The 15,195-nt window shown below is 46.3% G+C and overlaps 1 long non-coding RNA gene across 1 annotated transcript; it reads left to right on the top strand.

The window, feature by feature from the left end:
* The first annotated feature begins 5,807 nt into the window (after positions 1 to 5,807).
* On the top strand, positions 5,808 to 14,227 carry LOC144108257 (uncharacterized). Its single transcript, XR_013309470.1, has 3 exons — positions 5,808 to 5,948; positions 8,043 to 8,107; positions 13,599 to 14,227. It is a non-coding gene; the product is annotated as an uncharacterized LOC144108257 (long non-coding RNA).
* Positions 14,228 to 15,195: the final 968 nt, after the last annotated feature.

Below are 15,195 nucleotides of genomic sequence, written 5' to 3'. Positions count from 1 at the left end.
TGCAATGCGCCGGTGCTTGGCCTGCTCAAAGCGTCGACACACCTGCAGAACGGAGTCAGCCGTAGAGCAGTCCCGGCATAGAAGGTGGAAGGCATCGTCGGCAATGCCTTTAAGAATGTGGCCTACCTTATCGTCTTCGGTCATGTTGGGATCGACCTTTCGGCACAGTGCCAAGACGTCTAGAATGTATGTAATATATGATTCAGTGGCCGTTTGGGCGCGAGCTGCAAGTTCTTTTTTGGCAGCAAGCTGACGGCCAACTGGTTTCCCAAACAGGTCGCGGAGCTTTTGCTTGCAGGCATCCCACGTGGCAATCTCTTCTTCGTGGGTTTCGAACCAGACGCGTGCGGTGCCGGCGAGATAAAATATTACATTGGCCAGCATCAGCGTGGCGTCCCACCTGTTGTGCTGGCTAACACGCTCATAAAGCGAGAGCCAGTCCTCGACGTCCACGCCATCTGTACCGCAGAATGTGCCCGGGTCGCGAGGGTGGGCTAAGACGACAGTTGGCGTGGCAGGCGCAGACGGAGGGGCCGGGTCGGTAGTCATCTCGCCGGTTCAGCCCGTCGTCTCGTCGGCTCGTCGGGTCGTTGGCATGTCGGCTCGAACCCGCGACCTCCACCAAAAGATGTTACAGGGATGTTACGGCGTTAAGTCTATATTGGCGGCTGCTCTGAGATGGCCAGCACTCAGCTCAGAACCGAGCGCCCAGCTACCAACTGTCAACGTCGTCGTATATATATATATATATATATATATATATATATATATATATATATATATATATATATATATATATATATATATATGTACATATATATATATATATCTATATATATCTATATATATATATATATATATATATATATATATATATATATATATATATATATATATATATATATATATGTACATATATATATATATATCTATATATATCTATATATATATATATATATATATATATATATATATATATATATATATATATATATTAACGAAGCGAACAGTCACCGAAATCAAGGTGCATAGGGAATGTTTCTTTTTTTTATAATATCTAGTGCCAATCAATTAGTTTTTTTTAAAGAAAATTACTTAATATGTTTGTCAAACGAGCCCCTCACTTCATTTGCCTTGTCTGTTAATATATGTATATATATATTTATATATATATATAATTTATTATGTAAATGAGCATTAAATACATAAATAACAAAATAAGCTCGAAGTCCTGCCCTCCCACTAAAAAAAAAATGAGTTCCGGAGTCCCTCGCTATACTAATTGTCTCGAGCATAGCCCAAACTTTCACCCGCTGCCATTACGGCCCGGACGCGACAGCGGTGTGCCAGAGAACACTGCGAAACTATAATTATAGAGCTCCTCAATCACCTCGATCGAAGCACCTCGATCGAGGGCGCGGTTGTGCTACCCAGTTCCGTGTTCTAGCGCACACTAGCAGTTTATTTTTGAGAGCCTCTTCCTCCTCGTACCTTGCACACTTCTGATTTTTTAACATAAATTCTTTCAGTGCATCAATTTACCTACTCAGCAATCTATATTTCCCCCTCTGCTGGTCCTAAGTCGCTGATTTCAGGTCAGTGGCAATATAGTACTTATGATATCTACCGCGCACCGTGCCAGAAAATACTTTTTTGCAGCAATTACAGACTTTTCAAGCACTTGCTGCATTTAGGGGAGTTCTAAAAGAAGTGTTTATTTTATCGTAGATAACACAGAAGTTGCTGTTTACAGAGCAGAGAACAGGGAAGGGCCCAGCGTTATTTATGATGCCGCGCAACAGGAGCTTTTATATTTCGAAACCGAAACTGAAAATGGTCTAGTGTCGTCTGACGGCTAGGCCCAGACTTTATAGGTGCTTCCTGTTTGTCGTAAGCCACACAAAAATTTCTGCTTAAAGCACTAAGTAAAAAGCGCAAAGCACAATAAGGCACCGCGCGCCACTATAGCTTCCAGCTTTGAAACCGAAACTGAAGGCGATTTGTCACGTAGCGGCTACTTTGTTTAATGCAGTGGCGATCAAAAATCGCAGAACACTTCAAACATTTAGGTTACAGCGGTACCATAAAGCTCATACATGATAGAGCCCATAGTGTTACACTAAGCCACCCTATTCACACTCCATGGGCAGTCACAGGTGCAAGACCGATTTGAGGGGCTAGTTGGTTCTGCAGTCGTTCTGCTTATGTTGGACCAACGCTCTGTGGCACAGCTTGACACGGAACTCATAACTATTTCCCCTTCAAAGTAGTATTTGTAACTTTTCAACTATAAGTATTTCATGGTGTGTAGAGCCCCGCGTCGTTTGCTACTACATGCGGTCAATCAGCAGTCAACTGGATGGCCGGATGCGCTGCACGAGGAGGCTGCGACATGGAGCGCTATAGAGATCACGGTCGGAGACGCAAGTTCTGCCGCAGGAAACAAACAGACGAAATTGAACGAATAAAACGTATTTATTATTCTGGTTTGTAAAGAAGAGGTCATCATCATCATCGTACGCAGCGCCCTGTGCGGTGCGCGTCGCCAAGCCAATCCAAGTCTGCGGTCGTTTGCGTCCAACGTTTGCGTCGTTACTCGTGTCGGTGTGTGTGGTTGTTACAGTTATTAGATTGTCTTTTTGCAGCCACATGTGACACTTCCACTATGGGTTCGTCAGCTGCGGCGAGCTATGCGTACGTGAAATACTTCGACCGACGGCGCAAAAGCTATCGTACACGTCTCTATGTCGTCCTTGTTTCCTTTGCGCTACACCTATCCATGATGCCTCACCGACTGGCGTTAGCGACCTGGCGAAAAAAAGGACGTCTACTGGCTCGGCGGAAAAGATGAGAAGGCATTCTATTCCGCCCAAGTAATGGAGCTTAGAGGTGAGTTTTGCAGTTACTTCGCTACGTGGTCAGATTTCAGAAGTGCCAAACGTGTGATGCGTGTACAGTCAAGCCTAACGCTTTTAGCAAAGCTTGGTGGCGTTTTACATAAAGTCGATGCACATGCTTTTTTACTGTTGCGAGCACTTGCAGAACGCTTACGATACCACTTCCTCTGTGATTGCGATCCGAGCACGCAGCAGCCAGCGCATGCTTCCCAAAGAAGGGAAAAACTGCGGGGTCGCGTTGTAGCAGGTCTCGACGTAAGCGTCACTCTGAGCGAAATAATATACCGTGATTTTTTTCATGAATTCAAGTAATTGCATGAGGCAGGGAGAAATCGGCTCTGTTCAGATCTGCTTATTTTTCGCATCATATGATTTTTGGAAAGCACTGAACGCGACACACTAACTGATCCGTTTCCGTAGCTTGCCCTGTGTTTGCTGTCGCTTTCATTATTTTATCTCTCATTTCTTGTGTTCCAGTAACAAAAGCGGAGCTTATCCAGAGAATGTCGAAGAGAAAAATCACTGCAATGGACCTTGAAAAGTCTGAGCCATCAACAACACTTGCACAGATATATGTATGTACTGAGCGAAGTTTTAGTGCGGATGCCTCTGCTACTGCCACTCGCACGCTTACCAGTCGCAATATGTACATTACATAGCAGCATACTTCAGAGCCAGACAGGCGTCTCTGTTTGTGTGTGTAAAATATTTATGGTTGCGGGAAGCAGCCAGGCTCCCATCAGCAACAGAGAGCTTTGTAGCGGATCTTTGAATTGTAATATAGAGATATTGCTTAAATGCTACCATTGTAAAAGATTGCGTAGGACACTAGAGAACCGCATGTGGAATGGAAGCATCGTTCTGTTTTTTGTTCTCTCATATATTGTGTGCTTCATGTAAGGTCAAAGTTTCATTTTTCGTATTGCCTCCTCGCATTGTTGTCTAAAATATTTATTGTTTGGGGGAGCAGCCAGGCTGCCTTCAGCAACAGAGAGCTTTGTATCGAGCCCACCGATACGGCGTTGCGGGACAGCGCACTTCTCTCATTGCAGCACGTTGTCTTAGCTTCGGCTTGCAACTCGGTGGCCTGTTTTCTCAGTGCCATGATACTGGTTAAATATATGTATTGCTGGAAATTTATAAGCCCTTCTATTCTTCGGTTATGCGGCTTACCAAAGCGAATCGGGCCACGTGAGACACGGATAGGGCCTCTGATAATTATTATTCACGAGGGGTGATAATTATTATTCACGTGTCTATCAAAAACACCGGTGCTACGCTGTGGGCTACAACTGCGGTGGGCTCTCTCCGGTCGGGGCGGCTCTTGTCAAGACACGATTAATTACTGGAAGGCACCGTTCCCCTCTTCCCGTCATCTGTCCATCGTCGGTCGCTTCTTGCAGGGAACCAGTCAAATGGGGAAGGTCATTTGCATCGAGCCGAGCGTGGGAAGAACAGGCTCCTTCCCAGCTAGTCATCCTTTCTTTTTTTGCAGTCGTCGGCCACCTGATGACGCTGTCGAAATTACCGCTGCTGTTGCTGCACCACCGTGGTCATCCCTGTCGATGGGATCTGCACCTTAATCCTCTTCGGCTGGTGTGCATTCCGTTCATAACAGGCCCAACGCGGACACCACCGAAAGCTCCCCATTTGACTTTCAAACAAAAGGGGTGCTGCCTACTCTTGTAAACGGAAGGGCAGCCACACAGAACAAGCAGGGATGGAGGACTAAAGCTAGTGGACCAAGCGGAAGGGAGAAAAACCTCTGAGAGGGAATGGAAGGAGAGGAGCATGGAAAAGTAGCTAGTTTGCCATATATGTAACTCCAATATGTCTTTTATTAAAGATTGTTTGCGGTTGTGTGTTCCGGGGACGGTGCCTCACAACAACCTTGGTAGAGGACATTTTCAGCCATAGGGTGGTCGGGGCCCTTTAAGTAGTGGCTGCCGGCTGGCGTGCATGTGTGCTCTGCCAAATTTGTTGTTCAAAATTTTTATTCTCTACGGAGGTCATTTTCATTTCACAGCTGAAGATGAAGCATAACCTTGCGTGTGCCGATTCGGTCGTTGCCATAAAGCTTGGTGCTCGGATCTTCTGCCACAAGTGCTTAAAATACCTGAGAAATACCGTATGCATACTTCACCTTGCATTTGACTCATCAAAAAGAAAAATTTCCCAGTGTGGATCATCATGCCTGCACACACAGTGCGGGGCCGACATGCAAGGCCAGGTTGTAATGCCTTTCATTCGAGTGCTAGCTCTGCAGTAAAAGCGATAGCATACAGACACGACGTTCAGCTAAATTTGTAAAGTGCACGCACTTCAGAAAAATGTTCAACCAGCTGATATGCACGCTTGTCAAAATAATGCGTGCATTACTTGTTGGCAGCAATATTAACAGCTGGAGGGCGGCATACTACAGTTGAGTGGAACATATCCTGATTGTTTTCTGCTTACAGCCCACAGGAATTAGTTCACACACAGAAATTGCAACTACCACAGGAGAGTCAGTATAGGCAGGGTCGATCATTGGCGCCCAAGAAATTAGTGTGTAGTTAACTAATATGCAATAATCTGAGACTACAGCATGTTGTTTGAGCAGTGCATGCGCAGTTTTTCCCTCCTCCTCATCATCAGCCTCACTACACCCACAGGGCAAAAGCCTCTCCCATGTCTTTCCAATTAACGCTGTCCAATTAGCCCTTCTATGTGGTGTCAAATGCAAGTCCTTAGAGTGCGACTGCCTGTCACATATGCTTTTGAGGATATCTCGAAGCTTACATGCAGACTTCACGACAGCACACAACGCACTGAAGGACATATACTTGCGTTGGTGCCGCCGATGTATGCATCTGAGTGCAAGAGTCCGCGGCTGCACTGAATAACTAATGTCCTTTCTTTTGCTCCCAAGGATCAGATTTCTACCATACGCATGCGAGCAATGAGACGCAACAGCAAGCAAAGCAGCAGAGGGCACTCGCCTTCCGTGATCCATGGACGGCCTTGGCGCCATGATTGCCAGCAGGCTGGTTCTGGCGGCGACCAGTTCATGTGAGCATGATGCACCTTCCTGTCAGGAGTGAATTTTCTGGTAGCGAACAGGCTCTCCGAGCACGGCAATTTGAAAAAGCCCAATGATAATTTAAAGATTTAAAGATGTATAGACACCTAATTTTGGTGGCATGTTTTCTTCCCTACAATGATTCAGAAGACACTACTATGAATGAATCATCATGTGGTGTTTGCCTGGGACCTATAAATAATTTATAATCGAATTTTTCTGCCATGCTGTCTCGGTTTCAACAGCCGAGTGAAGACTGACATCAGAGAGGTTATATGTAACGTGAAGCATGGAAAAAATGCGATATAATTGCTGCTTGATCGTTTTAATTCACTACAGTGTTGAAGCCAGCCTTCCTCAATAGTCGGAATGACAAATGTAGCAGCACCGATTATATTGCAGTTTTTCATGCCTCGCATGACCTATAAGCTCACTTTGACGTCATAGTCCCCATTCAGCTCTTGAAACTGAAACGGCGCGAGAAAGAAATTCGATTATAAATTATTTAGTAGTCATGGGAGAATCTTCATCATCATCAGCCTGATTACACCCAATGCAGGGTGAAGGCCTTTCCCATGTCTCTCCATTTAATCATGTCTTGCCAGCTGCGCCCACCTTATGCCTGCAAACTTCTTAATTTCATACGCCCACCTAACCTTCTGCCACCCCCTGCTATGCTTTCTTTCTCTTGGAATCCCTTAAGGACCAACAGCTATCTTACCTTCGTATTACATTCCCCGCTCAAGCCAATTTCTTCCTCTTGATTTTGGCTAGGATGTCATTAACCCGCGTGTGTTCCCTCAACCACTCTTCCTGCTTCCGGTCTCTTAAAGGAGTATAGACACCTAATTTTGGTGGCATGTTTTCTTTTCTTCAATGATGCAGAAGACGCTACTATGCATGAATCACCATGTGATGTTTGCCTACGACCGCTAAATAATTTATAATTGTTTTTTCCTGTCATGCTGTTTCAGTTTTGGAACAGCCGAACAATGGCTCTGACATCAAAGAGGGCTTTTCTTTCACGTGAGCCATGGAAAAATGTTCATAGAATCGCTGCTTCATTGTTCTAATTTGCTGCAGTATTGAAATCAGCCTTCCTCAATTGCTGGAATGACAAAAAATATGCAAGCAGCGATTATATTGCTGTTTTTTCATGTCTCGTGACGTGTAAGCACACATTGACGCCACTGTCCTTGTTCAAGTGTAGAAGCCGAAACTGGATGAAAAATAAATGCTATTATAAATTATTAAGCGGTCGTAAGAGATTAGTAGCTCCTACTCCATGTATAATAATGCCTTATGCATCATTACAAACAAGAAAGCACGCACCCAAACGGTAGGTGTTATACTGCTTTAACGTTACGCCTATCATTTTTCTTTCCGTGGCTCACTGCGTTGTCCTCAGCTTAAGCTGAACCCTTTTTGTTAGCCTCCACGTTTCTGCCCCATAGGTGGGTACTGGTAAGATACAGCTTTTGTACACATTTCTCTTGAGGGATATTGGTAAACTGCCATTCATGACCTGAGAGACCCTGCCATATGCGCTCCATCGCAATCTTATCCTTCTAGTTATTCCCTCATGATCCGGATCAGTTGTCACTATTGATACCTGCCTTAAATAGACGTATTCCTTTGCCTTTTCCCTTACCTCGCTACCAATTGTGAACTGCTGTTCTCTTGCTAGACTTGAGAATAGGAAAATACCACAAGGTAATCCATGTATAATAATGCCTGATGCCTCATTAGAAAGCAAAAACACACACCCAAAATATGGGTGTTTCTACACCTTTAAAGCTAGTTGGTGCATTACAGAATGTGAGTCAACAGTGTTACCAGTAAAACCCTTTTTGACATCATATTTTGATCTGTTGATTGAAATCAAGTTTTTTTGTGTTCTAGTTAATGGTATTTCATTATTTCTTTGCTCCTTATTTGGAAAAATTTCTCGGGACTCTGACCAGGCTCAAGAAGTGTAATGTGATAGTAAACCGAATATGTTTGAAAATACTCTGAAGTTGCCCTTTATTTACCTTGTACATTAGTCTTTTGTAGCAAATGTGAACGCTTTTCATACTTTGCAGTCTTCCACTAGCATGGATCCTGCTGCACCACAGAACCCGGATATCTTGCAGAGGTCAGCAGCCAGGTATGAAGGTGTCGCATATTTAGAATGTAAGACAAGTGGGCTTTGATGCCCCATCGGCCAGTGCTGATAAAGGAGCAAAACACAGACGGAAGATGAGGCTGACAAAGTTCAGATTGGTGCTCAGGAACGCTTGGCTACCGGGGTGCACTGTGCTAACAAAGGTTGTAGCCGTCCACACTTCTTGTTTGATTTGAGTCTTTACACTTGTGGAGGGGCTGGGTGCGCCGTGCTAACAAGAAGTGTCGACGGCCACAATCTTTGCTAGTACAGCGCACCTCGGTAGCCAAGCGTTCCTGTGCGCCAAACTGAACTTTGTCAGCCTCGCCTTCCACCTGTGTTTTGCGCCTTCTTCAGCACGGGGCGCTGGGGCATCAAAGCCCAATTGTCAATCTTACAAGAATGATTTTGTAAGCTTGAAATGCTTTTAGCTCTCATCCTTGATAAATGCAGGCAATCAATCTAGAAACTGGAAACATGGGGATGAGCATCACTGCACACCTCTCGGAAATGGGAAATTTTCTGTCCGAATGATACGAAGCAGAAAAAAAATTGCCTGCAGAGCAGCCCTAGGCACAATTTTAACCTGTGGTAGCTCAGAGCCGTTTTGCTTAGCGATGGCTTTGTGGTCGAAATGCAGTTTTTGTTTGTGTTCTAGTTGTTGACATTTCATTATTTTGCAGAAATATATCTTGCAACTGAGACAAGGTTCAAGAAGTGTAATGTGATAGTAAACTCAAAGTGCTTTAAAATCCCCTGGAGATGCCAATTAAAGGAACACTGAGGAGAAATTGAAGTTGGCTTGTATCGATAGAATATAAGCTCCTGATCAGAAAAACGCAACTCTAACTGAAAAACAAAGCTCTTGTAAAGTAGAAAATAGCAAGAACCAAAATACAGGCATCGCCGCCACAGGGCAATCTCGCAAGTACAAGCGTGATTGCGTCATAGGACAATAGACGCCACTTTGGAGGAATTTTCTTTCCTACATGAAGCTGCGAATCTCTGAGGCTGACTAAGGAAGTTTGCGCGGTTCAATATTGAAGTAAGGTTTGTTTTAAAACCGATAGTGCACTTTTATCACACAAGGAAGACCGACAAAAGACAACCTGAATGTTGGAAGCAAAAAAAGCCGATGCTTGGCGGCTCCACAGGCGGCCAGAAGAGTTTCGACTTGTTATAGCGCTTCGCGTCTATGAGCTTTGTGTGCCTCATGGTTTTGTTTTTAACGCGTCTCGATTTACAAGTGCCGAACAGCAGAGGAACTTCGTGCCGCTTCAAGTGCTAGTTAACCTTTGAAGGAGCCTGTTAAGGCTGGTCAGATGATTGCCGCGGTCGATGAAAAACCATGATGGCACGATGGTCGGTGATCGTACAAGGCAGTTAGCAGTATAAAGAGCACTTGTGTCGTCGTACGCTCGCCCGGCGAAACATTCCCGGCTGTACCAGTCAACTTCAAACTACTTAACGGAAATCATTTATTAGGGACGGGAGACAAGGTACAAGGCAGTTAAAAAAAATTGATGGCCTAGCTGTGTTAGGCCAGGATATACGTAGCGAAAGTGCGGAGACTTCTGCATCGAAGAGTGCACTCACTAGATGCGCCTTTATTCATGGTTATATCTTGAGACGTCGTGGCGGAGTGGTAGAGTCCGCCTCAAACTACAATGGCCCTGGTTCGATTCCGAGCCTCGGCACAGGTTTTTTTTTTTACTCAGTGAGTGGGTGGGGGGTTTCAGTGGCGCGCATAGATGCCGCCACCGATTACGTTGGTTAGCGGATAAGCGCAGGCTCTGTTAAAGGGGCAGTTAGGAGAACTTTATCAAATTATTTTTGTTAGCAAAATCTGATAGTTCGGCATTTCAAGGCTTTGTTGCCGCCTGTCCGGGAGTGAAAGATGCATTTATTTCAAAGAAATTTGGATTCAAAGTTGAAAAAGTTTTTCTCGCCACTCCGATTCAAACTCGGGAACTTTATGACATCACGGCGCACTCTTATGACGTTACAGGACGCAGTGACGTGAAACGTGACGTAAGCGCAGACGTGATTTCTCGCGGCTAGCAGTGTGGTCTATCAGCCGAAATGAAAGCTACTGCCGCCGCACGTTGAAGGCATCTATCGGGGGTCGCTACTCTCGCTTCGTTTACATTTGCAGCGGCGTCTTGTCTGCGTTATGATCGATCCCGTTCCCGAACCTGACGACGAAGTTCTCGCAAAAACTCCGGCCTGCATTTCAGCGACCTCGGCCCCACAGTGCGTGCGATGCTTTTGAGGGAGCACGGTTAGGTTAGGTGCCGGCGGGTTGTTTCCCCCTCCCGCCATGAGCAGCCGTTGCAAATCAAATATCATAACCCCAGTGCGGGGAGTCACAAGGGGCCAGGACAAGGTCGGTGAGTCGCACCCATTGGAGGCTGGCCGGGGCTTAGGGGCAAACGGATTGCGATTCCTTGAACGGCGCGGTTGCACGATGCAGCAGGCGGCATCATGGTCTCCCACGGTTGCAATGGCCAGGTTATTTATTTTATTTTTTGCCAAAAAAACGGATGGGTACTCAAGGGCGCTTGCGTTTAAAGTTGGCGGCTTGAAAGTAAAGCCCACGCTTCAACGGCTTCCGCGCGTTTCCGGCGGTACGGGGTCTACTGGATCGGGCTCTCTCGCCCACTTGCATGTACCTTCAGATGTGTACTGTGAATGGATTAAATTAGCCGAGAGCTCGAAAAGAACAGCTGCGTCCAACTGCCGAAGCTATTGAATGTCGTCACAACACGTACCTCGCCGCAGAGCTGAATCGGTCTGGCCGGGCCGGCGGTGGCTGGCGCACCCTTCGCAAAATAGAGACATGCTCAAAGTCTCCGCCAGTGCGGTCAGAGTGCGCCGAAACTGCCGAACGCGTCGGCGGTCAAGCACAGTTGGAGCATCGAGGGTCTCGGTTTGGCCGACGTGACGTCGCCATGCATCGCGCGCGCGCATTACTCCGGAGTGTAAACACACCTTAACAGAGCCTGCGCTTAATCGCTAACCAACATATTCAGTGGCGGCACCTATGGTAGCCACTGAAACCCCCCGCCCACTCACTGAAAAAAAAAAAGAACCTGTGCCGAGGCACGGAATCGAACAAGGGCCTTTGTAGTTTGAGGCGGAGACTCTACCACTCCGCCACGACGGCTCAAGATTTCACCATGAATAAAGGCGCACCTAGTGAATGTACTCTTCCGATGCAGAAGTCTCCGCGCTTGCGCTACGTATATCCTGGCCTAACACAGCTAGGCCATCAATTTTTTTTAACTGCCTTGTACCTTGTCTCCCGTCCCTAATAAATGATTTCCGTTAAGTAGTTTGAAGTTGACTGGCACAGCTGGGAATGTTTCGCCGGGCGAGCGTGCGAAGACACAAGTTCTCTTTGTACTGCGCACTGCCTTGTACGATCACCGACCGTCGTGCCACCTTAGTTTTTCATCGACCGTGGCGATCATCTGACCAGCCTTAACAGGCTCCTTCAAAGGTTAACTAGCACTTGAAGCGGCACTTGGAGTTGCTCTGCTGTTCGGCGCTCGTAAATCGAGGCGCGTCAAAAACAATACCACGGGGCAACCAAAGCTCATAGACGCGAAGCGCCATAAAAAATCGAAACTTTCTGGCCGCCTGTGGCGCCGCCAAGCATCGGTTTTCTTTGCTTCCAACATTCAGGTTGTCTTTTGTCTGTCTTCCTTGTGCAATAAAAGTGCATTATAGGATTTACAACAAAACTTACTTCAATATTAAACCGCGCAGCCTTCCTTTGTCAGCCTCAGAGATTCGTGGCTTCCATGTAGAAAGGAAAATTCCTCCAATTCCTCAGTCTCTTGGCCTATGACGTCGCCACGCTTGTACTTAAGAGATTGGCCTGTGCTGGCGATACTTGTATTTTGGTTCTTGCTATTTGCTGCCTTACAAGACCTTTGTTTTCAGTAATTAAGAGCGGCGTTTTTGTGATCAGGAGCTTGTATTCTATCGATACAAGGCAACCTCAATTTCTCCTCAGTGTCCCTTTAATGCGCGTTTATAGCCTGGCGTAACGCATGCGCGCGCACTGCACACCAACGTCACGTCGGCCAAAGCGAGACCCTCTATACTCCAACTGCGCTTGACCGGTGACGCGTTCGGCAGCTTAGGCGCACTCTGACCACACTGGCGGAGACTTGGAGCATGTCTCTATTTCGCGCCGAGTGCGCCAGCTGTGCCAGCCAGACCAGACCGATACGGTTCCGCGGCGAGGTGCGCGTTGTGACATAATTCAATAGCTTCGCTGGGCGGTGCTGTTCTTTTCGAGCTCTCGGTTAATTTAATCCATTCACAGTACACATCTGAAGGTACATGCAAGTGGGCGAGAGAACCCGATCCAGTGGACCCTGTACCTCCAGAAACGCGCAGAAGCCGTTGAAGCGTCAGCTTTACTTTCAAGCCGCCTACTTTAAATACGAGCGCCCTTGAGTACCTATCCGTTTTTGTGGCAAAAAAATAAATAACCTTGCCCTTGCAACTGTGGGAGACCTCGACGCCATCTTCTGCACCGTGCAACCGCGCCGTTCAAGGAATCACAATCTGTTGACCCCAAAGCCCCGGCCAGCTTCCGATGGGCGTGACGCACTGACCTTGTCCTGGCCCCTCGCGACTCTCCGCACTGGGGTTATGATATTTAATTTGATTTGCAACGGCTGCTCATGGCGGAAAGGGGAACGACCCGCCAGCGCCTATCTGAACCGTGCTCCCTCAAAGGCATCGCACGCTCTGTGGGGCAGAGATCGCTGAAATGCAGGCCGGAGTTTTTGCGAGAAGTTTGTCATCGGGCTCGGGATCCATCGTAACGCTGGCAAGACGCTGGTGCAAACGTAAACGATGCAATGGTAGCGACCCCCGATAGATGCCTTCAACATGTGGCGGCGGTAGCTTTCATTTTGGCTGCTGCTAGACCGCACCGTTAGCCGCGAGAAATCACGGAGTCTGCGTTTACGTCATGTTTCACGTCACTGCGTCCTGTAACGTCATAAGAGTGCGCCGTGATGTCATAAGAGTTCCCGAGTTTGAATCGGAGTGGCGGGAAAAACTTTTTCAATTTCGAATGCAAATTTCTTTGAAATAAATGCATCTTTCGCTCTCGGACAAGCGGCAACAAAGCCATGAAATGCTGAACTATCAGATTTTGCTTACAAAAGAAATTTGGTTGAGTTCTTCTCACTGTCCAGTATAGGTCAAAAGTTTTAAGGCTACAGCATTCAGCCGCAGTGAAATCAATGTTCCTAGAATAATTCATGTTGCGGATCATTCAAAACTGTAGTCAAGCAGGAAGCTTCTGTATCGCAAGAAGAAACCTGCTAGCATTTCAAGGTCACTTGGTCTTTAATATTGCTGTAATGGCTCTGTTATGCGGCTGAAGCGAAAAGCCTTTGGCCTTAAGACTTCACCGACAATGTACATTACTGTTGTTGCAAATGCGAACACTTTGCACACTTTCCAGGCTTCCACTAGCATGGGTCCTGCTGCATCATGGAATCCAGGTGTTCTTGCTGAGGTCAATGGCCAGGTACGATGGCTTCTCATATTTAGAACTAGTTTGTAAGCTTGAAATGCTTTTAGCTCTCGTTCTTGGTAACTGCAGGCAAACAATCTAGAAACTGTGGAAACGTATAGGGCTGAGGATCAGTGCACACCTCTCAGACACATGAAATTTTCCATCCAAATGGCATGGAGCGGAAAAAAATTGCCTGCACAGGAGCCCCAGGCACAATTTGAACCTGTGACAGCTCAGGGCAGCTTTGCTTAATCAACTCTTAGATCACTAGACCATGACCACAACCTTTCACCTTTCATGTTCTAATTAGCACAGCCTCTTGTGCTAAGATTTAATTGCTGTGTTTTAAATATTCATAATCTTTCATCTGTTAGTTCTGTGCTTCCGAATATTTGGCAGCATTACTGTTGCCAGGGTGCAGTGGAGCCTGAAGTAGAGATAAAAAGGCTCATCTATGTTGTCAAAGGCAGCTTATATGATTGCACATAAACGTGACCTGGTGGCCCATCGCGCTGCTCACTCCGAAGGAGAGAGCGATGTGTCATGTTTTATCATTAGTAGCGTTTGCAAGGAAAACTGCCATTTTCGTAATGTTACATATAGGAGTCCTGAGCAATAGGATTTTAGCAGTTTTAATGTGGCAAATAATAACTCTAACCAATCTGTTATAGGGCTTTATACAAAGCATATTTGCAGCTGTTTTATTGCAGGTCCACCTCGGGAACGGAAATTGTCAGTGCAGAGCGGTGGCGCTGGCTTCTTTCCCAAGGTCGAGACTTCCTGTTTTGCAAGGACGCCACAAAAGTGACGCTCCTTCCTGGTGATGCTCCTTCCCCGAAGAGCCTTAGGGGAAAGAGCGTTCAGGGAAGGAGCATCACCGGCTCAGTATGCCGGCAGTTCCTTAAGGCTGGTGCCATGCAGAAGCCTCGGATAAGCTCAGAAAAACTAGCAGCTGTGGGCAGTAAGCCTCTTTTATTTAGGTACATTTCCTGACTGACAAAGGCATTTGTTTATTTAAGTGCGCATGACTTAGATACCTTTATTTTACAGCACCTGCATGTCTTCAATTTTGTCATGATTAATACTCTTTCAGATGCATTTGATGCATACATCAAAGCTGCACAAGATGCTTAGGATGAGAAAATGCGCAGAGCAGTTGAATTGCTACCTGGCGGACATGCTGAGGGACATCAAGTAATCATCATCTGCACCTGCCCCTGTAGTCAATGACTGTAGTCAGATAAAAATGATAAAATAAAGGCAGCAAGAAAATTTATTTCATTGACTGCAGCCTGGTATTTAGTGCTGGGATGCAGCATTTGCTGCACTGAAGGGTTGCAAGTTCATTCAGGTAGCCTACATATTCAGAGCTATTAACTGTACACCAGAGTACGTGTTGCAAGGCCATTGTATCCCCAAATCGAGGCCCTCGTATCTGTACGAAGGTTACGTGGCCCTCGTATATACGAGGGACGGGAGTGACACATATCCAATAGCGTATATATGAGGCACGTATCACCAATATATATGTGTTTCGCCATAC

Source organism: Amblyomma americanum, chromosome 1 (genome assembly GCF_052857255.1).
Source record: "Amblyomma americanum isolate KBUSLIRL-KWMA chromosome 1, ASM5285725v1, whole genome shotgun sequence".
In the NCBI taxonomy this organism is placed as follows: Eukaryota; Metazoa; Arthropoda; class Arachnida; order Ixodida; family Ixodidae; genus Amblyomma; species Amblyomma americanum.
The sequence above is the reverse complement of the archived record's forward strand: the minus strand, read 5'-3'. Positions and strand labels throughout refer to the sequence as shown.